The sequence below is a fragment of the Pinus tabuliformis genome, chromosome 1_2 (assembly GCF_031772625.1).
Source record: "Pinus tabuliformis cultivar Carrire ecotype Pingquan chromosome 1_2, CPIR1, whole genome shotgun sequence".
Classification (NCBI taxonomy): domain Eukaryota; kingdom Viridiplantae; phylum Streptophyta; class Pinopsida; order Pinales; family Pinaceae; genus Pinus; species Pinus tabuliformis.
Genome location: NC_142298.1, coordinates 573,243,003 through 573,270,181, shown reverse-complemented (window position 1 = coordinate 573,270,181; position 27,179 = coordinate 573,243,003).

The following is a 27,179-nucleotide window of genomic DNA, read 5'->3' as shown; positions in this document are numbered from 1 at the left end:
ACATCAGTGGACAGGCCAACAAGGTAGCAGATGCATTGAGCAGAAGAGCCTTGCTCTTACAGGAATGTACGACACAAGTGTTGGGCTTTAAGCATTTGAAAGACTTGTATCAAACCAACACAGATTTCAAAGAGGCTTATGGAGCCTGTAAGAATCCCTTGCTGAGGAACAATAGTCCATGGTTGGACTACAATTTATAAGAGAAGCTATTGTTTAAAGGGGGACAATTATGTATTCCTGATTGTTCGATGAGAGAAAATATTATTCGGGAGAAGCACAGTGGAGGTCTAGCCAGAAATTTCGGGATAGACAAAACTTTAGATCAGCTCAGACACTTTTATTACTGGCCAAGAATGCGAAGGGATGTGCAGCGATATGTAAGTAGGTGTAAAGTATGCCAATTGGTGAAAGGACACAGTCAAAACACCAGACTTTACACACCACTGCATGTTCCAAGTAGACCATGGGACTTAGTCAGCATTGACTTTACCTTGGGACTGCCTAAAACGCAGCAAGGTTACGACTCAGTGATGGTGGTGGTAGACAGGTTTTCGAAGATGGCACATTTCATCCCTTGTCGAAAAACCAGTGATGCCACTCACGTAGCTCACCTGTTTTTCACTGAGATTGTAAGATTACACGGCCTACCCAGATCTATTATTTCCAACAGGGACGTGAAATTCATAGGAAACTTTTGGCACACCCTATAGAGGAAGTTGGATACATAATTGAATTTCAACTCTGCATATCATCCGCAGACTGTCCGGCAAACGGAAGTGGTGAAAAAGAGTTTGGGGAGCCTGCTAGGGAGCTTGACTGGAAAAAATTCACGGTTATGGGATCATGTGCATGCTCAAGCAGAATTCACTTATAAGGATTCACCAAACGACAACACTGGACACAATCCATTTAAGATCCTATATGGCATGCATCCTCATAGAGTACATGAATTTTGGGATCTGGGAAAATTGGAAAAGAGAAGTGCTGATGGGGAAGATTTCGCTAATGCAATGAATGATATTCATGAGTGAGTGAAATCAAAGTTGCAGGACAACAGTCAGAAATACAAACAACAGGAAGATTTAAAGCAACGAGAAGTGCAGTTTAACGTAGGGGATGAAGTCCTTGCACACTTATGAAAAGAATGGTTTCCTAAGGGTGCATATAACAAGATGAAATTTAAAAAGATTGGTCCCTGTAAAATTCTGTGTAAATTCTCAGCTAACGCTTCTGAAATGCAACTGCCACCAAATATAGGCATATCACTTATTTTCAACATGGCAGACTTGTTCCCATATACTGCCAACCCTGAAGATGACAGTGTGGTATGGCTAGAATGGGACACCCAGGTTGAAGGCAGTTCTTGGTTGAGGCAAATGCCTTCGGGTCAACCCCATGAGATCGAGAAGATTCTCGACACACAGGTGGCCAAGCGAACTCGTAGGAAGGAGTATCTACGATACCTTGTCAAGTGGAAGAACTGTCCTATCGAGGACAGTTCGTGGCTCGACGCAACACATATACAAAAGGCAGGTTATTCTGGGGAGGAGCTCATGGAATGGAGCCATGACTTTTTATTACCCCAGGAGCCTGATGCAGGAGCATCTAGCTGACAAGTTTCATCATGACAGAAGGTCATTTGGTCTCTGAGAGGACTGAGGAGGAAATTTCAAGTGAACACTTTAATTTCGTTTCTTTTATTATTTTAATTTCTTAGAGAAACAATACTTAGAAAGATAAAAGTTGAATTAAACAAACTGTTGTAGTTAATTGTTTTCATTTATCATGTTATCTTTTACAGATCATAGCGTAGGAAAAGAAATGGTTTTAGAACTGAAAATAAACTATCAAATGTAACTAACAGCAATTAAGAGAAACTGTTTCCAAGAAATTATTCAAAAGGAGACAAAATGCATTGTAACAGGTTCGACTTTTAAAAAGAGAAATAATAATAGAAATCTCTGAGCACACAGAAGTTACATTTTAACATCCCATAGTTGTCCATCTACAGATTGTTACGTTGAGTTGCTTGATACAGTAAAAGCAAATTCTCTTGTGTCTATTCTACAAAGCATACATATTGTTCTATTTGCATTAACTAAACAGGCTGACAAGTCAGCAAGATCTTGCAAGTGTAAACATGGAAGAAGCTACAGAGACGTGGACGATTAGTCCCAGACCCATTAAATCAAAAGAGCGAAAGAAGTTCCTGGATAACACACAAGTTCCAAACAGCAAGGACAGAAACCAATAACATAGGTATTTCCTGAAGGTGGAACCTTTTCTTTATTCATAAAAGTAATCAAATAATCTTTGTTAAATATACATTACAGTCCATACTAAAAATAATGATGTACAAGTCAAATAAGAGCGTAATAAAGAACGGGTTGAGAAACCCTAACTTGTGAAACCCTACAATGACAACCCAAGAACTGTAACAATGTAAGTCTAAGGACTTAGCTACATTACACCATGCAGAAAAAAGTTCCTATGCCTAAAAACTAGCCTAGCCATGTTCTGAGTAGTGACGACAGAGAAAAACAAATAAATCAAGACTAATAAGGAGTGACCCTACCTGAGTCTTGACAGCACGTGACATAGCAGAAGCCAAGACCTCCAGGATGAACCCACCTACAACAAAACCACCAAAATAGAGTGTGAGTATTGCGTGAAAGGAAAAGAAGAATCGAGGAACGAAATAACAAAAGCGTAGGGTTCGGAGCTTACTAGTGTAGAGACAGAGCATCGAGGTTACAGTCACCCAATGGTCCCTCTGCTCACAAAGAAGCAAATGAGTCAGACAACCGCGTAAGAAGAGGAGAACAATGATGGCATAGAACAGTAGCTTACCTTTGTCGCTGTGGAAGAAACCGAAGCTGTAGACCCCCGAGACCACAACCTATCAATGAAACAGAGCAACATGACCAGTGAACTTTGAGAACGGTTGATTTAAAGAAACCAAGAAAGGAACAGTTGCCACAGTTCAATGAAACAACCAATTGAGACTACACATACAGAAAAATTCAAAATGCAATAGTCCAGTTATGCAGTAGTTACATATATTAATATGAGAAAATAACAAATGTACAAATCAATGAAAAAAAAAATTGCTTTATGAAAATGTTCAAAGTAACTTTTTCCTTGTATTTGTTCTCCAAGATCTATATTTCTAAGTGTTATATGGTTCCCGAAAGTTGAAAGTGTCATTTTTAATTACTATATATAAAAAATGTAACAGAAAATGAGAGAGTTATATAATATAATAATTAATTTTTGATAAATAGAATAGAGACACACCTCTTAGCGAAGTTATCATTGTCTTTAACTTTATATGTTATATTTGTGCTCATCTTCCCTACTCCATGTATGAATTAGATCAAATACATAGAAATAATTAAAATAAAATAGAAAATAAATAGGAATCACACAATTTAAAAAGTATATATCATAGTAGAGACAACACAATAAGTAGAATAGAAGCAACAAGCAAAGCCAAGAAACCGTTTTTGTCCAAATTTATCTAGTTAGATGTCAATCTTCCTTTCTTTTCAATAGTTTATTTCAATCAAATTCTTATGAATAAGAAAAAAAGGTTCCAGCCTATATAAATATAAATTGAAGATATCAATATCAATATAATCGGAAGCATTTTCCATGGGGATGTGTTTGTTGTATATAAAACTTGCTTGGGGAAGGAAAATAACGAAAGACTAATACCCTATGCATATTTCATATATAATAATGATAAAATGATGTTAATATTGCTTGTGATTATACAACTTACCACTCAACATGAGAAAAAAAATTATTGCACATTCTGAGATTTATATTACAAATTTTAAAATAATTTGAAGCACAAGTATGGTGTTACTAACTATTAGAAAACAATCTCACCAACCAATTCCATAATTGTAGAAAAAATTCTTCTTGTTTGCACAATGCTCAAATTTTCCTCAAGTACAATGATTGCAAATCTTCCATGTAATCGAGATCCATTTCCAGTTGTCCAACCAGTGCAATTTCTATTTCAACAAAATAGGCACAAATGAAAAATGCACTAGAAATTAAAGATGCCAATGTCATAGAGAACAAGGAAATAGTAAATTTTATAAAACATATTTATGCTCATAATCCTAAAAATATAGGGGAAAAAGAAGCACATAGAGCAAGGAAAAAAATAGGAGAATGACGAAACAAATAGAAAATCCAAGTGCACAGATAACCTATAAAACTTCACGAACTACTTTACCAACCATTTATTCCAAGTGTTGCAAAGGGTCTAAGGGATTTTGGTCGTAAGGGTCTTAATTTTAATGTGCTATCATGTTATTTGGTATCAGGACTCAATGGAGCTGCACTAGAAGCACCTTATGAGCTATCTGATATATGGTTTTCAAAACTAGGGTGCACAACTATATGAAACTTGAGATGGAACCTTCACTATGATGTGAATGAATACAATACAAATGTAGAATACCTTTATTTTCTTCATGATTTTTAAAGTAAAAAATAATACAATAAATAAAAGTATATTCTATAAAAAACCATGAAATTACTAGGACATTTTGGTCTTCAAACCCCACTGCTATAGAGTTGTAATGTATATTATATGAACACTTTAAACACAAACACACAAAAGGAATACACCACTTACCTAATAATTATACTCCATACTTTTCCCATGTCTTCAAGATCTCCTTGTATATGTACTCCTTGATTTAGCAATTAACACACAGAAAGCAATGCCAATTATGTAAATAGGAAATTTCACCTACACGACATTAATGTATATTGTATGAAAAATTCAAGAACTCACATATTATCCAGATTTTCAGCTTCAGACTTCATTGATACAAGGCTATAACGTACATTTTGTGAACATTCTATGAACTCACATATAGAAAGAACGATGCACCACCTACCTAGAAACGATACTACATATTTTGCACTTGCGTTCGAAATGAACTTGTCTACTACACCATGAATGAACTGTGCAATATAAATTGTACAAATTTCAGAGAAAATCCCTCATGTCATGTATCTACCAAAGTAACCACCATACATACTATAGAACAAATTGTTGATGTGATGCAAATAACAAAATCCTAGCCCAAGGCAACAATATGAACAAAATATTTTTGTAACCAGCTCCACCGAAAAGTAATCAAATATGTGTTGGTAATGTGCATGATAAACACCTAGGCGATGCAGCTATAGAGATAATAACAAGAACTGGTGGTTAGAATTGTCAAATTACCTTTTAAAATGTAAAGATATGTATTAGACACTAACTAATGATGATATGCTATTTGTGATATCTTAATTTGAACAGTTGACGAATGCATCTGTGGACTGAGTAAATAGAATTAATGGTTAGAATTCTCACATTACCTTTTAGAATTTCATGATATGTTTTAGATACTAACTAATGGAAATATGTTATTATGCATAATATGTTATTTTCATAACATGTTATTCATGATATGTAGTAAATACTACCTAACATATATAATGATCATAATTATAATTTTCTCCTGGTGCTAAAAGCTTCGTACCTTCTACATATTTTCCACTCATATCTTTTATCACTCGCATCTATATGTATTTCAAACAAAATCTACAATGAAAACATACATTAGAGTAAACTTTAGCCTAAAACTAACCTCCTAAGGAAAAATAATAAAATAATGGTTTAAATAATAAAATAAGAGTGATGAATTTTGGAGGGAAAAGAAGAAAAATATTGTTTTCAATTTTATTTTTGGCTTATCTCCTTATAGGTTTACTCAAATTTCAAGTGTAGACACCCATTGGATGCATAATTAAGTTCTACATCCAATGTGTACCCATTATTCATTATTCTGTATAGATGCATATTGATAAAAGTTGAAGATACATGAAAAAACATTTTCAACATGTTTTTAATGTATATTCATTTTTTTTTATAGTGTGGATCTTCTCAAAAGTATACATAATGGTTACTCGTTGGATGTGGAATTTAAGTCTACATCCAACAAGTGTCTACAGTTGAAATTTGGGCAAACCTATAAAGAAATAATCCAAAGATACAATTAAAAAAAGAAAAAAATTCTTTCTTTCCCTCCAAAATATCTACATGTAACACTTTTTAAATTTTTAGGATTTTGATTGGTTTACATATTATGACATGGAAACTACTTGAAAATTTCATTTGCACTTTTAGGGTGAAATTTCCTCTAATGCAACATCATTAAAAATCAAGGGTCAAATTTTCTACAAATGTCATTCCGACAAGAAATAAGTCATAAAAGCTTGGAAAAGTAATCCACAGTCAATGGACTATTGACCATGAGGAAATTTATATATTCTCTAGAAGTGGTAGGGACTATTGATTATAACATCCATTGTTGAGCAACCATGAGCACCGATTATTGAAAATTCTAGTTAAAGTTGAATTATATGGGTGCATGAAATAGTTTATATTATCACTCCACACATGCACATCCTCCACACTCCTGTTCTCCTACACATATCCCCTGTTATTCCGCATAGTTAAATGTGAAAAACCTTAAAATGAAAAAATATGTTAACTATTGATTTGGAAACTATTTGTGGATATTTTTATTTCGAAGCTTCTTTGCAAAGTTAAAATAATTTCATGTGTGCGGAAATAGTTTTTGTTCATGTTCCTTACATAGATTCCCTTTGCACACCTGTTCTCTTAGATATACCCCTTGTTTAACACATCCTTTACTCTACACACATCATGGGCTCTAGACACTTGTTTTTCAACATGGTTTAATTTCTACAAGTTTAAAATGAAAAATATGTTAATTGTTACACCAACTTTTGATTTCCCAATTATTTGTGCAGTTTTTTATTTTAGTGTTTCTACATAATAATTTCATGTGTGCGAAAATTTGTTTTTTTCTTGTTCGACACATGCATTTCCTTTGCACACTCTTTTTCACACAGATACCCCCCATACTGTAGATCCTTTTCTCTACACACATTCTTAGATCCATCCACATATTATTTCGCATAGATGAGTGTGTAAAAGTTTAAAGTAAAAAAATATGTTAATTGTGGCACCCAATTTCGATTTTCCAATTATTTGCGTAGTTTTTTATTTTAAAGTTTCTGCATAAATCTATGATAATTTTGTGTGTGTAGAAAATATTGTTTCTTCTTGTTCCACATATGCATTCCCTTTACAAACATTTTCTCTCATACGTACCCATTGTTTTATATATCCTTTACTTCAACACATTGTCGGCTACATACCCATTCTTTTATATATCCTTTACTTCGACACATTGTCGGCTACATACACCTATTTTTCCACATAGCGAAATATATAAAATCTTAAAATGAAAAAATATGCTAATTGTTACAATAAATTTTTATTCCTCAATTATTTGTATAATTTTTATTTTTTTTAGAGTGTTTTCATAAAGTTAAAATAATTTCATGTATGTGGAAAAAATTTATGTTCTTGTTATGCACACGCATTCCCTTTGGACACTTATTCTCCAACACATACCTCTTGTTTCACATATGATTTTATTTGCACAAATCCTTGGCTTGATACACCTATTGTTTTGTAGAGTTAAATATATAAAAGTTTAAGATGGAAAAAAAATAAATTTAATTGTTGCATTAGCTTTTAATTTCCCACTTATTTCTGCAGTTTTTTTATTTTAAACTTTTTGTTTAACGTTAAAATGATTTCATGTAAATGGAAAAAAAATTAAAATTAAAAAATTATATTCTTTTTCTACACATGTACTATATGTACACACTCGTTCTCTTCCATGCACTCCTCTATTCCACACATAATTTACTCTACACACATCACCGAATCCATGCAATGTTGTTCTATATAGTCCAATGTGTAAAAGTTTATTTTGAAAAAATATGTTAACTGTTCTAACATATTTTTATTTCCCAATTATTTGTGTAATTTTTTATTTCAAATATTTTTCTTAATGTTAAAATAATTTCACGTGTGTGGGATAAATTTTATGATTTCCGTGCCATATTCCCGTGGTACACCCATTCTCCTACACACACCCATTGTTCTGCACATCCTTTATGTTGTACACATCCTTGACTCCATACAATTTTTGTTTCGCATAGATAAATGTGTAAAAGTTTAAAATGAAAATTAAATTTTATACTTAAATTTAAAATAACTTCAAGTGTCCAAAAAAAAAAATCTTCTTCTTCCTCTACACATGTATTCCTTTTGCACACTCATTCTCCTGCACAACTCACAACAATTGCAGATGTCCCACGACTGGTCACTTACGTAAAAGATCTGAGAAAACACTAATATTTTAAGGCTAATAGCATCAATGTTAGTATTAGACTAACAATGCTAGTACCAATGTGAGTGTCAAAGCACTCACCGATGTAATGGTCATTTAGAAAATTATTCTCTTTTTCATTTTGAATTTCTTTGTGAGACACTCACAAATACTAAAATTAAATCACCCTCCACCAAAGGAATTATGTCACATCAAGACTCTTTTAGACAATAGAAGATTAGAAATAAGATTTACAAAAATTATAGTTTTTTTTTATTTTACAAGAAAATGAAAATATTCAGCATTTTCTAAAAAAATTGGTGAAAATTACAAAAGCTTGGCAAAGTAATCCATGTCAAGGGCCTATTGGATGTGAGGTGATTTCTATAGTCCCTAGTAGATGGAAGGAGCAATAAAAAAAGAATAAAATAAATCATTAAAAGTTAAAAAACATTATTACTGCCAAATAAGACTAATAAAAGAGACATGTATAAGACAAGAGGTGTTTAATTCATTCAATTCTTATGGAAAAATAATATGTGATTTAAAAATATATATTAATAATGATAATAAAATTGAATATGAAATATAAATAAAACATTTTAATATATAAGATGAAGTAGTGTATCTAAAAATATATTAATAACAGAAAAGCATTTTAATATGGTCTATGAATCAAATATTTCAATCTCCATTTGAAGTAAAGTTTTTCAAAAAAACTATGTATATATTATTTCAATAGTCTCACTAGTATACATTTTGGTTCCCTATAATATTTGTCAATTTTGTGTAAAATGTAATAAAAATTTGTCGAAATGAAAGATTAAATTATGTAGTATTTACAATGTGAGTATTTAAAAATATTTTTGAAGGCATTGAGTCCATTTATATAATAAAAAGATACAATTTAATAAATCAGAAATATTATCTATCTAAATATATATATATATATATATATATATAACAGATCTATCAATTATGGAGAGTATCAAACCTCTCAATGTGTAAACTTCTTTTTTTGCACTCTTACAAAAATTTTACATTTCAAAATAACTAATTCTGGGTGTGGCATGCTTGTTTCTTAGTTAGGATGAGTCTATATTACTTTTTTGAATGAATTTTAATAAAAATAAATAAAATGTAAACCTCATCAATCATCCTCAACTTATCATTTATTTTTGCATATGGTATATAAAAATATAAATAAAGACTGTTCATTTAGTATGTAAATTGGCCATCGTACATAGTCCTCTACATATTAAATATTATCCTTTCAATTATTGGAAGTAATGCTTCCATATATGACATGTGATTACAAGTTGTCATTGTGAGTCCCGAGGCTTCAATCTAGAATTTATTGTTTCGCATGTGCATGAGTTATAGTTATGTCATGTTCAATTCATAGATCCACTTTTTTAGGATCTAGAATTGTTGAAGTTGGTGATCTCTATCATATATATATGTATCCATCCTATATATATCTATCCATCTTGATCAATAAAATAATATAGTAAAATGTAATAAAAATTAGTTGAAAGGAAAGATTAAATTATGTAGTATTTACAATCTAAGTATTTAAAAATATTTTTGAAGGCATTGAGTCCATTTATATAATAAAAAATACAATTTAATAAATCAGAAATAGAATTTAACTATTCTATATATATATATATATATATATATATATATATATATATATATATATATATATATATATATATATATATATATATATATATATATATATATATATATATATATATATATATATATATGATGATGATGATGATGATGGTTAATGTCCACTGAGACCAAACTTTGGTCTATTGGACCTAAAGAAACAAATTATTTAGTTTGATTTAATATTTTATTCCTATTACCAAAAATCTTGGAGAGAAGCCCCCTGAGCTCACTATAATTTTGACAACGTAAAAGGCTAGGAAGGTTAGTATTGCAACAAAGATTTTGAAACTGAGATCTAATGTGGTTGTATGTGGGGTGCTCTAAGAGGAAGTGATTTTCATCCTCGATGTTCGTATTCTCATAGAGATTGCAGAACCTTTCCATCCATGGTGTTTTAGGAACTACCCAACGAGCCGTTTCACTATGGAGCTTGTGAGAGTTTGTTCTAATCTTGGTTATATTAATTTTCTTCATTGAGCTAGTTAAAATAGAGAGATAATTTTGATCTTCTAGGGTGGGGTTGATGACCTCCTTATAATATCTTAATTTTCTTTTAGCTTCTAAATATTTCTCACACCACATTTTTTTTTGAACTTAGAAGTAACAATATTTTTAATGTTATTAATGTTTTGCAATGCAACATTCTCTTTGATATCCCAATGGTTTAACCAGGCCTTGGTGTCTTTATACCAACCTCGTTTGAGCCTTAGGTGGTTTTGGCTAGAATTTAAAGCTAGCTTAGGAAGTCTATGGTCTCCTATGTTATTGAGTTTGTGCTTGTACAATAGAAGCCTAGTCATAGATAGGCTCTCAATAGGGGAAAGACCCACTTCTATAAGGAGAATAGGATAGGGTGTGTTTCTTTTAATTTTGAGGTTATATGTTATAAAACGCTTCTGGATTTGCTCAATCTTTCTCAAGGATTCTCTGGAGATGCTACAACCCCAAGCCTCACATCCATATAAGATAACCGGAGTGACTAAAGTTTCAAAGAGGAACTTCTTTCTATCCCACATTATGAGGTTTGTCGTTTTACAATTATTTTCAAGACCAAAATAAGCTTTCCATCCCCCATTAATCCTTTTCTCAATGCTATAGTTCCAGTTGAGCTTGTGATGAATATCAATTCCTAGGTACTTGTATGAAGACACTTCCTCCAAGTTACTATTGTCATACATAAAATTAGCGTAAGTGTCCTTCTTGGATTTGATAATCATAACTTTTTTTTGTGAGTGTTAACAATCATACCCATGGTAGAGCAGAAATCCTTAAGAAGTATAAGTTGCTTATCAAGATCAGATGGGCACCTTGCAAGAAGAAAAATATTGTCAGCGTAGAGAAGAAGGATGATGACTATCCCAACTAAGAACATGCCAGCACATCCTGCTTCCTCTAAACAACCTTCTAGCTTGTCGATGTAAATGCCAAATAGGGTAGGGGAGACGGGGCAACCTTGTTTAACTCCGATATTACACTTAAAATCTTTCGACCACCCCTCATTGCTCTTTAACTTGGAAATTACATTCTCGTATAACCTTATAGTGGCAGCTCTCAACTCAAAAGGAGCCTTTAGCTCTTCTAATCTATTCCAAAGGTTGTTTCTAGGAACCATATCGGAAGCTTTTCTAAAGTCCACAAAGCAACAAAAGGGATTGGATTTATCGTTGTAGCATTCCTCCACAATGATCCTAAGCGTAACGATGTGGTTTGTTGTTGAGTGCTTCTTTCTAAAATCCACTTGGCCTTTAGCCGGCTTACCTTCACTTTCAAGCCATATGCTCAATTATGGAGAGTATCAAGCCTCTCAATGTGTAAACTTTTTTTGCACTCTCACAAAAACTTTTACATTTAAAAATAATTAATTCTGGGTGTGGCATGTTTGTTTCTTAGTTAAGATGAATCTATATTATTTTTCTGAATGAATTTTAATAAAAAAGTTAAAATCTAAACCTCATCAATCATCGTCAACTTGTCATTCTTTTTTGCATATGGTATATAAAAATATAAATAAATATTGTTCATTTAGTATCTAAATTGGCCATCGTACATAGTCCTCTATAGATTAAATATTATCCTTTAAATTATTGGAAGTAATGCTTCCATATGTGTCATGTGATTAGAAGTTGTCATTGTGAGTCCTGAGGCGTCAATCTAGAATTTATTGTTTCACATGTGCATGAGTTATATTTATGCCATGTTCAATTCATAGGTCCATTTTTTTATGATCTAGAATTGTTGAAGTTGGTGATCTCTATCCTATATATATATATATATATATATATATATATATATATATATATATATATATATATATATATATATATATATATATATATATATATATATATATATATATATATATATATATATATATCCATCGAGATCAATAAAATAATATAGTAAAGTGTAATAAAAATGTGTTGAAATGAAAGACTAAATTATGTAGTATTTACAACCTAAGTATTTAAAAATATTTTTGAAGGCATTGAGTCCATTTATATAATAAAAAATACAATTAAATAAATCAGAGATAGAATTTAACTATATATATATATATATATATATATATATATATATAACAGATCTATCAATTATGGAGAGTGTTATCACTCAGAATTTTCTCAAGGTTAAAGAAAGAAATTTCTGAGGTAACCACAAACCAATCTTTTAAGTACATAATCTAGCCAATCTATACTCAGAGAGGGCTCTCTATTTATGATTTAGCTTTGTTTTGTGAGATATTAGGCTAGTTATGAAAGCTTGGAGGGTTTTGATTATGTTTGGTGGTGGAATTCAGGATCAGATGGATAGAACAAGGTATTTCAGGCATTGGTCTATGGAGTCAATTGAATATGGCTTAACTGGATCGGGTTGATTTAACAAAGGAGAGTTTAACAGGTCAAAATAGCTAAACAAAAGACCAATGATAGTTTCAAATGGGTGAAATGGTCTTAAACAGGGATGAAGGGCAACTAAGAATCCTTCAACAGGGTCCAAAATGAGGGAAAGTAGGTGCTCATTAGCAAAAAGCAATTAAGTGTTCTTTGTTAAATGGTCACAGTGATAAACTATGAAAGTAGGGAGTAATTAAGAATTCCCTACCTATAATAGCCTGGAAGAAAAAATAAATAAAATAAACGATTTGAAAGACAGAATGCAGTAAAGAAATTTTCGAAATATAACTTTTCGTTTATCATTCAGATATTTAACACATATGAATATTGATTAAACCAGAAAACTGTAAAAACACAAGATATAGATACTTATTTGTTTCTTGTTTGACACAGGTATCCTGTAAAAGTCCTTTGCTTTATTACTTTGTTCCAGCTAGCCATACAAAAGTTGTTCAACAACACTTCAATTCCAAAAGTACATTATCTACAAAAATGTCTAAGAATCCACCCCAAAATACTTCAAATGAAGAAGTATTTATACTAATTTCTAAACTAAAATATCTTGAAGAAATATCAAGATTGGTTTACAAATATCTCAAACTGTTTTACAATAATAGAACTTAAATAAAAGGAAATTCAAAACTGATTAATCTATTTGGCACTACTTTTATGGATTTATGGTGACAAAGAAGAGAAAGTTGAATTTGATAGAAACTCTTAGTTGATGATGAGGCATCCCAGTCACTAATTGCATCCTTCCTTTGTGCATTCTTCCCAGAAATTTTGCAAACTTAGGGTCCAATGATATGCTTTTATATCTCAATCCGTGATATATATGTAAAACCTGAAAGAGGTTTTTGTAGATAAGAATGCTTTTGAGATAAACCTCTCTCAGGTTCCAATATTCAGCTCCATCTATTCACAATATTCTCTACAAAACAATGTCAAAAACAGGACTTTGCACAAACTGAAAAAGAGGCTGTGAAGACATGAACTTATCTCCCTTTTGGTAATACCTGTGTAAAAGTGAGATGGGTTTCTGTAGATTAGCCTGTTAGGAACAAAAACCTCCTCCATTTTCTCGAATTACTTCTTAGATTGGCCACAATAGTTTCTACAAAACTATGACTTAAACAGGAAATTTCTGAAGAATGTACCATTTCTGCTCAGATTTCATCTTTTAACCTTAAATTCCTTTCAACTATTTTTCACTTTTAATTTGGATAAAATTCATTGTAGCTGGTGAAAGTAATTTTCATCTTTGTTTAACCCTTAATGTCTTCATGTTTACTTTTACTGTTTACTGTTTACTTTTTACTTTTACCGCTTTGTTTTTTCACTGTCTTCACTTTGACATGAATTTGTATACTCTGTTTTGTAAGTGTCTTCCCTGCTATTTATATTCATGCTAGCTGATTTACTTGACTTGGTCTTTAATCTGATACACTTTGAATCTTTTATACATGCTACTGATTTACTTGACTTGGTCTTTAATACACTTTGATTGTTCTTTACTGTGTCCTTTTACCTTCACTGTATATTTTAGATTTTTACTATCTATTTCAACAGTAAATCCTTTTATTTCCATGTTTCCTCTGCTTGTCTTTCAGCTGTGTTTTATTTTGCATCTCTATTTTAATAGACTTGATAACAATGTTGGAGTAAGCAAGTCTTATGACTAGTATTAAGATTGTTTATCCAACGCTGCAGTCTTTTGATCACCTGTAAAACAAAACAAACTGCTAGGAAAACCATAGGTTGACAGGGAGGGTCGAAAAGGTTTCATTTGAGCTTGAGAGGATTGTGGAGTGAGTCCAGAGTGCTTTTCGGGTGGTAAACCATGCTCGAATCGGTTAACAGAGGCTTTAGGTGGCGCAGATGGGTTACATAGGGTTTTACTACACAATTAGGTGAAAATGAGAAAAAATCAGGTTTTCATGTTTAAACGGGTAAATGGTTGATATTGGTGGGTAAGCTTTGAATGAACAATGGACAATTTGTCACATGCGGAGAGTGGGAAGCAGGGGCAGTAAGCTGGTTCCATCGCACCGCTTCTGGGAGGTGAGTGGTTTGGGAGGAGGGTCGCATGATTCCATTGATCCATTGACACATTGCATTGGTGAGTTTAAAACTTCCCATATCGCGCGCTTAACGTTCGACCGAAGGGCCCACGCGATATGAGCGATAGTCGTCAGATCTGGGAGATTTGATCAGATGGTAGTCAACATAGGAAAGTGGCGGGGAGTTAAATGGACGGGCCTGACCATAATTAGATGCCTTAATCATATCAAGGGTGATGTGTTGGATGATAAGGTTATTAATTAATCCAGATGATTAATTAATCCATTTATTAATATGACGGGGGGTTGGGTTCTTAATTAATCATGATTTGACTAATTAATCCCACTTGTCAAACTCTATTGTGGTTTATTTCACAAACCACGGGGCAAGATATGTAATTTTTGGGATTTTTTAATAATAATACGGGGAAGAGGTAATTTGTTTTTGGGAGTTAAATAGTAACACAAGTTAAAAGTTAACATGCCTTTATGGAATATGAAATGCGCTAAGTAAATGTTCACAAAAGTGCATTCATCATATAACATTATAACGTAGGCTAATTGTATTTTGGGGGTTCTGTATAAAGAATAGCTTAATATTCCTAAGTAAAATAATGATTTTACTTAGGAAAAGCATTTGAAGGGGATGAGTGAATTATGAAGGGGGTGAATATTGATGAAGGGGCTTAAGCAATTAGGCATTATAAATTATTAGGTCGAGGGTCCGGTCCCTATAGAAGTCAGAGAAATGCTTTGAGCCCCTTTAATTTAGGTAGGTGCCTTTTAGTACTTAGTGAAATTTAGTAAAAAATTGGGGGAAAATGAGTAAGGAAGTTAATTAATTTGACTTTGTTTCCTCGATGTGTTGTCTTCAATGTGAGTTATGCTTTGTCCATGTGATGAAAACAAAATATTTAAGCATTAAACTTAACCATTCACAACATATCTATTCTGCAACCATCATCTACTTACCCTACCTACTTTATCTTAGCATTTTCACTTCTTTATTAGGGTGCACTTAGACTGGCAAACCCTTATCAAACTTTCTTCTCTTTTACAATGAGGATCTTAACTAAGTCTAACCTTATTACATCCAAGGGCTCAGATTAAACTGTTGAGCTTATTTTATTTACTCTACCTATCTACTTATCTGCCAAGATTAAATAGTTTGGTCAGATTTTTATTCTCTATCTCTAAAACATGAAATTGAAAATATGAACTAGTCAAGCTTAAATTGTTTGACTACTCATGGATTGTGGCAGAGGTGACAAGTTGCACATAATATTTATTATACAAAAAGTAAAATAGCAGTGGCATTTGGACTTGCACACTTTCATGGTCCTTTTCTTTTTTCTTTGGGGTTCATTTTCTTTCATTTTTTGATCTTTTCTTCATTCTTTTTGTCCTTGTATTCTTTTTCTAGGACATACCCTCTTTACATTTTTTAATTTTTTGATTTTTTACAAATATGGAAAACATTTGCAGAAAGCAAAGGTATATACATATTTCAGAGCTAAACCAAGTCAATCATGATATATGATACCTATTAGTATAAGAACCTAATAGAGAGTATCAAACCTCTCAATGCGTAAACTTTTTTTTGCACTCTTACAAAAAGTTTTACATTTCAAACTAATTAATTCTCGGTGTGGCATGCTTGTTTTTTAGTTAAGATGAATCTATATTATTTTTCTGAATGAATTTTAATAAAAAAGCTAAAATTTAAACCTCATCAATCATCGTCAACTTATCATTCATTTTTGCATGTGGTATATAAAAATATAAATAAATATTGTTCATTTAGTAAATAAATTGGCCATCGTACATAGTCCTCTACATATTAAATATTATCCTTTCAATTATTGGAAGTAATGCTTCCATATGTGTCATGTGATTACAAGTTGTCATTCTGAGTCCCGAGGTAGATCCACTTTTCTAGGATCTAGAATTCTTGAAGATGGTGAACGCTATCCTATATATATGTTTCCATCCTATATATATATATATATATATATATATATATATATATATATATATATATATATATATATATATATATATATCCATCGAGATCAATAAAATAATGTAGTGTGATCTATTATGTGGACAATTTATCTCTCCTCTCTCACTTTCACTGTCATGGTATCAGAGCCTGTTCTAGCTTGACTCACTGAAGGGAGTCCAGGAAGATTTGAGAGAGCCTTAAGTATATTTCTATGTAAATAAATTATGGTAAGAGATTGTGTTATGTGGATTAGTTATTGTGAGTAAATTTTATTTTTTGTGTGTGTTGATCTGATTTGATTAAAGGATGTTGAGCGTGACTGGGATCTACAAGGAATCATTCATGTGGTTGAGAGTCACTGCATAGTCGATTGTGAATACTATGTGATATCAAATACATCGAAAATTAAGCAAGAGCATTTGAAGGGCATGATAACTTAGTGAATCTAGCTTCGAGATTTTGTTTGAGTGTGATGTGGGTTAAAAGGTTAGCCATTCCTTCTATGTCATCCATGACAATGACCAATGGCCTGCTAGAAATTGAAAAAAGAATCTGGATTCATGTTGTAAGTGTTCACCTGTCCTCTCATTCTAGTGCTTGACATCAATTTTTGGTTGGATGTTAGAAATACTACTCCAGATTAGAGTGTCATGAAATATATACCATCAAATACATTCCTGGTGGTGTTGAACACCACTCTCACATTGTCATAGAACTCATTTCTACCACTAAACTTGATGTGTGTCCTCTTCAAGGTCACCAAGAATTGGTTGTTTATGGATGGATCCATGTCGTGCGTGGAATCGAAGTTTCTCAGTTGATTTTTGGATGAAGAGCCTCCTTGTTAATAAATTTTTTTCCTTTTATGATCAGATCTGATAGGAGAAAAACTTGAGTTAGTCCCTCTAATCTATGGTAGTAAGAAAGCTACATTGCAATTTTATGTTGCAAACCACACGAGTTTGATCCAAAGTGAATTCACAGAGATTGTTAACAAGGAGCTAGCCAATAGATAGTGTATCCCTAAAGCATGTCTCATAAATCTAACTAGTTGTAGTCCCTCAATTCAATAGAAACATGATTCAAATAGTAGATTCAACTCAGTGAGATTATGCAACTCATAAATTATTTCAAATGACCATAGTTGGTTGATTCAAGAATAATTATGGAGATAAATATAGAAAGGGGCACAAATATGATGGAAAATATAAGTATTTAGAGTTATTGTGTGGTGTGAGTTTGATATATAAAGGTGTGCAAAGTTATTATGATTTTATTTAGATCTATTGTATAATTTTTTAATGGATATATGAAGGAGGTTGTCTCAAACAATTTCACTGTGATATTTGTGAGATGATATGTATAAAGAATCACAAAGAACATATGACCTATTGAATAAACTAATGTGACCTGTCGTGTTCTTAGAGCACTAGTTATATGTAGTTCTTAATAAGGTCAATCTTGTGACCCAGAAGCATCAATACAGGTTATTTTATACGAGGTCAAGTTGTAGAATTGGTTCTGAAGAAATTCTATACCCACAATGCTATCCTATATAATTAATGAAGACATCAAAGGGTCATGGGTTCAACAGATGGTGGTAGTTCCATAGGATGGTTCAGCATCGAGATTGACCCGTCTTGCTTTTTGAGTTCTATAAGCGTCAATTCTAAAAAGTATGTAAATGATGGTCTAAAGTAGTTATGTCTTAAATGGATCAAGTGGGAAGCTCAAAAGAGTGGTGAAGAAAATACTAGAAACCATGAGATTTTAGAGTGGATGTGAGTGCTAGTGATGACCATACAAGACAAATATGTCAAAGATCAATATTGTTGTAATGTGTGTTTTTTACTTGTAAGCATTAAGGGAGGGTATTGGAAATAATGCTTGCATATGTGTCATGTGATTACACTATAATGTAAATTAACTCATCATAGTTAAAATTAAGAAATAAGAATTGTGTACCGACAATGGCTTTGGATGGAGAGTGGGTTGCTATGATCAAAGTGGAAATGTTCATATTTATGTTTATAATTGCAATAAGAATTCCCTGCAGGAAATGGCTTTGGAGGGTGGGTTGTTAGGAGTAGAGTGAAAATGTTCATATTCATGTTTTTAATTAGCCTTTGATTTATTTGATTGTAAAATTAAAAAAATATTTTGAAAATCTAATGAATATGAATGAAATTAATTGTTTAATTTTAAACTCTCAACTTTCGAAAAGAAAAATATTCTCAACATTCACAATTGAGTTGCAATCGAGTTCATGTATTTGTGAGGATGCATACATCATGGACATCTCTTTTCAAAATTTACTGCAGCGCAATTGAAATTTCCGACATGTTTCTTGGAAAAAAACAATTAGTACAGTGTAAATATTACAACTGAAACACATCGGAAGGTTATTTACAAATTCTTTATACGAATCCAATCACATAATGCGGCGGAAAGTGGACTGTGGAAATATGTGAATAGGCTTTGGTCAATGATGGAAAATCGCAATCGAGAAGTTTTGTCTGAAATTATCATCACAAATACAAATTGTGGTCGACATATAAAGATAAGCATGGAATGTCGCATCAAAATGGAAAGGACGAAATGGAAATGGAAATGAAAATATTGAATAAATAGTAAATTTAATGTGAGTGTCAATTGATTTTAACCGGGTTGGTTGGGCAGAATTGTTATAATCCCCTCCACTCAGATTAAGTCTCTTAAATAGACATGTTATATTTAGGTTTCAAGTGAATTTGGGAAATGATGCTTAACTTTCTAGAAATAATAATCCCAACCACCACAATAAATAGCTTGACAATAGCCATACCTATCAGACGTATTTTTGTAGGTTGTGTCTCTGCTTGAAGATAGAAGGACCGAAGCCAGACGCGAACAGTTCAGAAACTCAGCAAAGGAATTTAAAGAAGTTATGTACTATGGTAAACAGATATGGGCAAGAATTCATTCAACAACCTTTACCCACACTCTAGAGATATGGGCAAGAATTCATTCAGCAACCTTTACCCACACTCCAGAGACACCAGCGCGACCCTGAACAGACTCAACAACAACATCATATTAATTATTTTTCTTTGTGATGAATTAAATGTAAAAATTGTATGTTGAGTTAAATATGAATGTAAAATTCATTTTGACAATGTAGAGAGGTTAGAGAGAGTAAGAGGTAAGAAAAAGAGCGCAAGTCTCTATGGAGAAAATGGTGGAGCAATTTTTGGTGGGCGCGTGAAAATAAAAGTTACTCTGTTTTACTATGTGTTATTCCGCGTAAGTTTAAATCACTGTAACTTTTATTTTACTTGATGAATGAGCGATAGTCTCATGTAAATGTATTTCATGTTTTAGAATTCAATACCAAGGTTTTTTGTGTTGCTCCAAAACCTACTGCCTCATTTTTGCCTTGAGTATAAATTGTTCATAAGTCTCTGAAATAGTTGCGCAGTGTATGAAATACAAGTCTGGGAAATAGTCTTTCGATGCATGAAGGTAGCTCCACAAAATCACCTTCGCGGTGCGCGAACCTAGTTTCGCGAAAGTAGCTTCACGAAAATCATAGCTCTCTGCCTCTCCCCTCCACGAAAATGAAAATTAAATTCCTAAATTTTTCTAACATGGTATCGGAGCAGGTTAATATTGTTAGTGTAAAAACAAGTGTTTTTGCTAACAGTGAAAATTGTTTTGAGCGCAGATTGTGTTTATCATATTTACTAGCAGTACAATTTTTTTATTTATTTTTTATGCTCAGAAATGGCAACATCAAGCACAAGCTTGACTAATCCTCAAATACCTCAGTTTAATGGCAAAAATTATTATTATTGGGCTATTAAAATGAAGGCCTTGTTTTCTTCTCAAGACATTTGGGATTTGGTGGAGAATGGTTTTCAAGAACCAACAGATGCAGCAACATATAATGCCTTATCTCAACAAGAAAGAGATGTGCTAAGGGACAACAGGAAGAAGGATTCAAAAGCCCTGTTTTATATCTTTCAAGCTGTTCATGAAAGTATTTTCCCAAGGGTTGCAGCAGCAACGGAGTCCAAGCAAGCATGGAACACCCTCCAAACAACTTACGAAGGGATGGCAAAAGTCAAAACAGTAAAGCTGCAAATGTTGAAGATGGAATTTGAAACACTTTGTATGAGAGAGTCTGATAATATAGACTCATTTTTTACACATGTAAGTGGGTTCGTTACTCAAATCAGGGCTCATGGTGAGACACTTGAGGAAAGAAGAATAATTGAGAAAGTTTTGAGAAGTTGCCAGCAAGGCTTGAGGCCATTGTTGTGGCCATAGAAGAGACAAAGGATCTTTCACAGTTCTCAGTGGATGAGCTTAATGCATCACTGATTTCACATGAACATAGACTGAATAGAGCAGCAAGCTCCTCATTGGAGCATGCCTTCAAGACACAAGTATCATTTGGTCAAGGTTGAGGTAGAGGAAGAGGAAGAAGCCCACACATAGGTGGAAGAAGCAGCCCTTCAAGCTCAAATGGAAGAGGCAGCAATCAAAATCCAAGTCAAGGCCCAAGCTAAAATCAGGCACAAGGTCAGAGGTACGATAAATCTCAAGTTCAATGTCATTACTGTAAGAATTATGGTCATTATGCAAATGAATGTAGAAAGAAGCAATATTATATTAGTAACAAACCAAGTGTAAATTTCACAAGAGAAAATCAGAAACATGATAGCATGTTTTTACCTTTTAATGTAGCACAAGAAAAACAGAGTGATATATGGTATCTAGATTCAGGGTGTAGCAACCACATGTCAGGAAACATAGAAATGTTTTTTGATCTAGATGAAAGTGTGAAATCTGTAGTGACATTAGGGACTGATAGCAAAGTCTCTGTCATGGGAAAATGTAGAGTTAATATCCTAACAAAGAAGTGGGAGAAGAAATACATCTCTGATTTTTACTTTGTCCCCGGTCTGAAACATAATCTCATGAGCATTGGACAACTCATGTAGAAAGGCTACAATGTCTTCTTCAAAATGATGTGTGCACAATTTTGGATAGGCCTCCAAGCAGACAGTTGATTGCGAAGGTTTAGATGACAGAAAATAAAATGTTTCTCCTGAAAATAATATCATATTTGCAGGAAGAAGGTGCACAAGCACAACTATCTATGAACTCACAAGAAAATGGAAGAAAAGGGGCAGCTGTCACACACGTAAACTTTTAAGCAGAGGTAAAAGATGAAAACCGGTTATGGCACTTGAGATTTGGACATCTCAAATTTGGAGGTTTGAATCTGCTGCATAGGAAAGGCATGTTGAAGGGTTTACCACTCATAGAAAAACCAGGCAGCATATGTGAAGGTTGTATCTTGTGCAAGCAACATAGAGAGACATTTCCAACAGGAAAGTTAGTGAGGGAAAAGGCACCTTTGGAGATTGTCCACTCAAACCTATGTCGACTAGTGCAGACATCAATTGGTGGCATCCACTATCTATGGACTTTCATATATGACTACACAAGGAAGACATGGGTCTTTCTCCTAAAACAGAAAAGTGAAGTGTTTGTGCGCTTTCACCAATACAAGGCTCTTGTTGAAAAGCAAAGTGGACACTATATCAAATTCCTTAGGACTGACAGAGGTGGTGAATACATCTCAAATGATTTCCTTTTTTTTTGTAGGGAGCATGGAATTGACAAGCAATTTACAAAAAGATATACACCGCAGCAAAATGGTGTGGCAGAAAGGAAGAATAGGACCATTATGGAGATGGCAAGGAGTATGTTGAAGGAAAAGCATTTGCCAAATGCCTATTGGGCTGAAGCTATCGCTTGTGCAACATATATCTTGAATAGATGTCCAACCAAAAGTGTCCAGAACATTATTTCTAAAGTGGCATGTAGTGGAAGAAAACAAAATGTCACTCACATGAAAGTTTTTGGATGTGTGGCTTATGCACATGTCCCGGATGAGTTGAGAAATACGTTGGACAACAAGGGGGAGAAATGCATATTTGTTGGATACAATGATGAATCCAAGGCATACAAACTCTACAATCCATTAACCAAGAAAGTCATAATCAGCAGAGATGTGCAATTCATGGAAGAGGAAGCATGGGATGGAAGTTTAGAAAAGATAGTCAATTTCAAAGCATGCATACCAAATGAGGACAGAGAGGAATTAACAGCAGCAAGTAATTCCTCAACTCTGACTCCCTCTACTCCTATTCAAGTGCAGCAAAGCAGACAGCAAGGAACGCCATCAGCAAATAATAGGACAGTTTCGTAGCCAAGCAGGTGCTTCTCCAAGCACACCGCGAAGCGTGACACCAAGTGACATATCAAGCCCATCTTCAGCAAGCACAAGAAGGCCAAAATTTAGAAATTTAAATGAAATTTATGAGCAAGATGAAGTTGATACTAGTACAGGTCTGAATTCCTTATTTGCATTATTTTGTCATGTAAATGACCCAATCCACTTTGAAGATGCAGAAAAAGAAGAAAAATGGGTTGCAACAATGGAGGAAGAAATAGAAGCAATAGAAAGGAATGATACATGCGAGTTAGTGAGCCTTCCGAAAGGAAAGCATGTTATTGGGGTAAAGTGGGTCTACAAGACCAAAAGCAACATTGAGGGAAAGATTGAAAGGCACAAAGCAAGGCTAGTTGTCAAAGGATACAAGCAGCAGCATGGAAGAGATTACGCGGAGATGTTCGTGCCAGTCGTGCAGATGGAGACAGTGCATGCAGTTGTGGCGATTGTTGCGCAGCATAAATGGACAGTGTATCAGATGGACGTAAAGTCAACATTCTTGAATGGAGTGCTGAAAGAGGAACTGTATGTCGCGCAACCGCTTGGTTATGAGATTAAGGGTCAAGAAGACCAAGTATATCAGTTAAAGAAATCTCTTTATGGGTTGAAGCAAGCATCGCGTGCATGGTACAATAGGATAGATGCTTACTTGTTGGACAATGGTTTCGACAAATGTGACGGTGAGCCTACTCTCTACATCAAAGAGAGCGAAGGTAAGATTCTCATTGTCGTCTTATATGTAGATGATTTGATCTTTACAGGCAGTGATGATTTCCTCATCGCTGATTTTAAGAGTCATGAAGAGTGAGTTTGAAATGTCTGACTTGGGATTGCTAACATACTTTTTGGGCATAGAAGTGAAGAAAACAAAAAATGGTATTTTTATCTCTCAAGCAAAGTATGTGGCAGAAATTTAGGATAGGTTTAAAATGTAGAACAACAAGTCCGCATCAACTCCAACTGTCATAGGGTTGAAGTTGAGCAAAGAAGATTGCAGCAGCAATGTCAATCCGACATTATACAAAAGCATGATAGGCAGCCTGATGTATTTGACCGCCACTAGGCTAGATATAATGTATGCAGTAAGTTTGGTGTCAAGGTTCATGGAGACACCCAAGGAGACACATTGGCAAGCGGCGAAAAGAATTCTAAGGTATGTCAATGGGGCAAAATAGTATGACATTTTGTACATAGCAACAAGTGATTTCAAGCTGTTTGGTTATACTGACAGTGATTGGGCAGGCAGTGTGGATGATAGAAAGAGCACGTCAGGATATGTTTTTCATTTGGGTTTGGGAGCCATTTCATGGGCCTCCAAGAAGCAGCCAATAGTGTGACTATCAACAACAAAAGCTAAATATGTTGTAGCAACAGCAACAACGTGTCAGACAGTTTGGATGAGAAGGATGTTGATGGATCTTTGTCATGACCAAGAGGGCGTGACAACTATTTTCTACGATAACACCTCGGCAATTGCATTTTCAAAGAATTCAGTCTTTCACAAAAGGACCAAGCATATTGATGCTAAATATCATTTTATTATAGAGTTGATTAACAATGATGAAATTGTGTTACAGCATTGCAGGTCACAGGAATAATTTGTCGATATTTTCACAAAGCCATTGGTAGGTGAATTTTTTTTTTTATCTCAGAAACTGTTAGGGAATTGTCAATGGCAGCAGTTGTGATTAATGGGGAGTGTTGGAAATAATAATCCCAACCACCGCAATAAACACCCTAACAACATCCATATCTGTTACACTTATTTTTGCAAGTTGCGTCTCTGCTTGAAGATAGAAGGACCGAAGCCAGACGTGAACCATTCAGAAACTCAACTAAGGCATTTAAAGAAGTTATGTACTTTGGTAAACAGATATGGGCAAACATTCATTCAACAACCTTTGCCCATACTCCAGAGACACCTGTGCGACTCTAAACACACTCAACAACAACATCATATTAATTATTTTGTGTTGTCATGAATTAAATGTAAAAATTGTATGTTGAGTTAAATAGGGATGTAAAATTCATTTTGCCATTGTAGAGAGGTTAGAGAGAGTAAGAGGTAAGAAAAAGAGCACAAGTCTCTGTGGAGAAAATGGTGGAGCAATTTTTGGTGGGCACGTGAAAACAATAGTTACTTTGTTTTATTGTGCGTTATTTCAGGTAAGTTTAAATCACTGTAACTTTTATTTTACTTGATGAATGAGTGGCAGTGTCATGTAAATGTATTTCATGATTTAGAATTCAATACCAATTTTTTATTGTGTTGCTCCAAAACCTACTTCCTCATTTTTGCCATGAGTAAATATTGTTCATAAGTCTCTAAAATCACTGCGTGGTGCGCCAAATCCAAGTCTCGGAAATAGCCTCGCGGGGTAAGCGAATGTAGCTCTGCCAAATCAACTTCGCGGTGCACGAACTTAGTTTCGCGAAAATAGCTTTGCGAAAGTCATAACTCTCGTCTCCCCTCGGCGAAAACGAAAATTTAATTCCTAAATTTTTCTAACATAACTTAGAATAGAGGAAATATGTTGGAGTATCTTGGGGATATGTTGAAATTTTGGCCGCACGAGTGCAATTTATTTTTGACCTGCTCTTATCTGCTTTATTTTGGAATATTTCAGGATTTTATAATCTAGTTACTGAAAAATCATCAACCTCCCTGTCATCCTCAATCATGAAAGTAAAGCAATTTTTCCTAAATTCTTTTTTCCCAATTATTTGCTCAGTCAAATTCCCCAGAAAAATTCAATGTGAGCAACAAAACTTACAAAAGAAATCAGATTCACAAATGCAACAAATTAGGGTTTAACTTCTGTAAACCTTGCTTATATTGTAACCGACTTTTTTCCCATCTACTTCAACTGAAATGCCATGACATCAGCACCCTCTATCACTCGGTCAATGAAAATTGCAGATTCATCCCCATGACATTATCGGCAATTAAAAAACACAAAATCGTGACCGCGCCCATACTTGAGTGCCTCTCTTATATACAATATGGACACGCAACCTGTATTTTCTATTCTATGTACAACTCTATATTGAAAACTGTTGTTAACTCTGCATATCTCTGGAAATCCTCTGTGTAGTTCTCATACAAAACTTCCGTTCATCAAGAATTGCATCTGGTTTCGACAAGTCTTTGGTAAAGTTATCGCGGATCGGTATTGACTCCTATCCAGCCCACCTGTAAGTCCATCTTCGCTACCATCGGAATTTATTGAGCTAATTACAGTACTTTCCATTGAAATATTTCATTTTAAATTTCACACTTGGCATGCTCATAAAGTGATAAACACGGACCTGATCTTATCACAATTCCTGAATGTGTAGACAGGATGTCCTCTCTAACGCCTTCTCCGAAATTCTTATTAGATGACATCTATACAACTTCTCTGGAACCTATAGATCGCAGCATAATTGATGATTACGACATTTGTGAAATCAACTTTCTCCAGCCCCTGCCGGACTGGCAAGCAGATTTACTCGAATATGTTGCTACTGATTATCCCTGCTCCTCTTTGCCTCCTCCGTCCTCTAGTGATCTCGTTTCGTCGGATCTCATTCCACAATGTCAAATTGACATTTATAACGGGCAACCCTCACTGCAACGGGAGGAATCTATTCTTTTACATTCCACTGAAGGGATCCACTGTAACTGGGAGGACTTAGGGTTATCTTCTGGAAGGAAAAATGACAGCGCGTTTGTGAAATGGAAGGCTATAAATCTCGATGTACCACGTTACTGCAAGCCAAAAAAATACTTGTCTTTGCAGAAGCGGTGTATCCGTTTTTTGAATGACATCAACAACCACGAAATCCTTCGACCGCTAAGTTTCAACAACAATTCTGGTGATCCGAGCGTGGTCATATGCAGTAATTACGACAAGCTTGCTATCCAGCATGTTGTAGCAGAACGCAAGAGGCGAGAACAGATGAGTGATGTGTTTTCTGCTC